This window comes from Chrysochloris asiatica, unplaced genomic scaffold (genome assembly GCF_000296735.1).
Source record: "Chrysochloris asiatica unplaced genomic scaffold, ChrAsi1.0 scaffold00003, whole genome shotgun sequence".
Taxonomy (NCBI): Eukaryota; Metazoa; Chordata; class Mammalia; order Afrosoricida; family Chrysochloridae; genus Chrysochloris; species Chrysochloris asiatica.
The window spans coordinates 10,680,199-10,683,603 of record NW_006408521.1 but is presented as its reverse complement, the minus strand read 5'-3'; positions in this window follow the sequence as shown (position 1 = coordinate 10,683,603).

The window sequence follows — 3,405 nt, the reverse complement described above, 5'->3', positions numbered from 1 at the left end:
ACCTTGAATATATCCTACCTGAATTTAGCAGTCATCTGAAGAACAGATTTGACATACATGACAGAGACTAAATGAGTTGTGGGATGACATCAGTGACATCCTCCATGAAGAAAGCAAAAAGATAGGAAAGAAAGCAAAGACTAAAATGGTCAGAAGAAACCTTTAACTTTGCTGTTGAATGTAAAGAAGCAAAAGTGACTAGAAGAGATGATGAACCAAAAGAGCAGAATAGAAAATTTCAAAGGGCACTTCAAGATGACAAAAGTCAAGTATTCTAATGAAATGTGCAAAGACCTGGAGTTAGAAAATGAGAAGGGAAAAACAGGCTCCATATTTCTCAAGCTGAAAGAACTGAAGAAAAAAAAAAATTGAAACCTCGACTTTCAATATTTGAAAGCGTCTATGGGCAATATGGACTCCTGGTGTGGCGCTGTGGGTTAATGCGCCAGACTGCAAAGCCATTTGAACTGCAGGGTCAGCGGTTCATGCTCACCAGCTGCTCCTTGAAAACCCTTTACAGGGTTGCTCTGGGTAGAACTGACTCAACAACACTTCACAACAACCACAACAACATGGGCAATATATTGAATGATGCAGGAAGCATCAGAAGACTATGGAAGGAACACACAGAGTCACTGTACCAAAAGGAATTGGTTGATGATCCACCATTTCAAGAGGTAACATGTTATCAAAAACCTATGGTATTGAAAAAAGAAGTCCAAACTAAATTGAAAATGTTGATGAAAAACAAGGCTCCAGGAATTGATGGAAAACAAATAGAAATATTTCAATAAACTGATGTAGCGCTGGAGGCACTTATTCATCTATGCCAAGAAATTTGGAATTCTAACTGGCCAACCAATTAGAAGGGATCCATCTTTCTGCCATTCCGAAATAGGTGAACCAACAGAATGCCAAAATCATTGACCATTATCATAAAATCACATGCAAGTAAACTTTAACTGAAAATAATTGAAAAATGTTTCCAACAGTACATCAACAAGGATCTGCCAGATTCAGACAGATTCAGAAGAGGCTGTAGAATTAGGGTAATCCTTGCTGGTCTCAGATGGATCTTGACTGAAAATAGAGAATACCAGAAAAATGTTTACCTGTACTTTATTGACTATGCAAAGATAGTTGACTGTGTGGCTCATAATAAGCAATGGATAACATTGGGAAAAATGGGTACTCCAGGACATTTAATTGTGCTCATGAGGAATCTGTGTAAAGACCAGTTGTTTGAATAGGATGAGGGGATTTACTGAGTGATTTAGCATCAGGAAAGGTATATATCAGCACTGTATCCTTTCACCATGATTATACTATCTGTATACTGAGCAAATAATGCAAGAAGCTGGATTACATGAAGACGAATGTAACATCAGGATTGGAGGAAGACTCATTAACAACCTGTGATATACAGATGACACATCTTTGTTTGCTGGAAGAGAAGAGGACTTAAAGTATTTACTGACGAAGATCAAAGACTATAGCCTTCAGTATTGATTGCTCCTCAATATAAACAAAACAAGTATCCTCACAACTCGACCAATAAATAACATCATGATGAATGGCAAAATAATTGAAGTTGCCAAAGACTTCATTTTGCTTGGATCCACAATCAACACTCATGTAAGCAGCAGGCAAAATAGTCTAACCTTGTTGCCTTGGACAAATCTACTGCAAATGACCTCTTTGAAGTGTTAAAGAGCATACAGGACAGTTTGAAGACTAAGGTGTGCCTGACTCAAGCCATGGTATTTTCATCCACCTCATATGCCTGGGAAAATTGGACAGCGACTAAGGAAGATTGTAGAGGAATTGATGCATTTGAATTATTTTGCCAAAGAATATTGAAAGTACCATGGACTGCCAGAAGAACAAACATTTGTTTTGGAAGAAGTACAGCCAGAATGCTTTTTAAAAGTGATGATGGTAAGACTTTGTCTCTCATATTTTGGACCTACTGTCAGGAAGGACAAATCCCTGGAGAAGTACATCATGTTTGGTAAAGTGGAAGACTGTGGCATCAACAATGGGCTCAAACATAACAATTGTGAAGATGGCACCAGACTCAGCAGTGTTTCATTCTGTTGTACACAGTGTTGTTATGAGTTGGAACTGATTCAATGGCACCTAGCAACAACAGGAAGAAAAAAAAAAGATAATAGCAAACTTTTGCTGTTGTTAAGTGATGTTGAGTCAGTTCTGACTCATAGGAACCATGTATACGTTTTTGTAGAGCAGCTGGTGGATTTAAACTGCAGACCTATTGGTTACCAGTTCAATGCATATCCTACAGCACCACACCAGGACTCATAGTTAATCACTGAGTACACGTGACATTATTTCTCACTTAATATCACAAGTCTTGTTGCTATTTTATACAAGAGGAAACAACTGCAGAGAAATGCTGTAAATTCTCCTAGGTCACTTGGCTAGTTATGGTAGTGATGGGCTTCAAAACCTAAGAAATCTTACTCTAGAACCCAAACTCTTAATCACAGCTCTTTATTGTCTCCTTGAAAGGGGAATAGCTCAAAATTCAGCTCCCCACCTCTGAAAACAGGCCATCTATTTCTGTTGCTTGAAAATTATCTGAAGTAGAGGGGGCGGAAGAATGGATTTCATGTTCTGATCAAGCCTTTCACAGTCCATCAGAACTTCAGATACAGAGGGGAGCTTAAAAGATGGAGTAGAAAACTTCTGGTTTTAGTTTATGCAGTTAATCATTCGGACTAAATACTATTCAGGAGTCATCTCTCCTAATTGTTTATTAAGAGAAAGAAAAATAAACTTCATTTGCAACATTTTCTTCACCTTCCTCCATATTCTGGCTAGAAATCTTGAACAAATTGACAGACGAGTGAAGAAGGATATCATGTTTGTTAAGGTGGAGGGTCAGAGAAAAAGAGGAAGACCCCTAGCAAGATGGATTGGCAAAGTGGCACCATCTATAGGCTCAAGCGTGGCAACAATTGTGAGGTTGGCCCAGGACTGGGCAGTGTTTCGTTCTGTTGTACATGGGGTCGCTATGAGTTGGTACTGACTTGATGGCACCTAACCACCACCACCACAATTTTGTTTGTATAGGTCTTTTGTTTCTTTGATTAGATTTATTCCTAAGTATTTCATCTTTTGGGAGTCCTGGTATGTTGCTGTAGGATAAGCACTTGACCTGAAGGTTGGTTTGAACTGCAAGGTTGGCAGCTCAAATTCACCAACCACTCCTTAGAAACCCTATACAGGATCAATAAGCGTCAGACCGGACCCAGTGGCACTTAACAACAGCAACATCAACAACAACATTGCATCTTTTGGGTGGTTATTATAAATGGCATTGCTTTTGTAATTTCCTTTTCAGAGTTTTCTTAATTAGTGTAGAGGAATCCAACTGATATT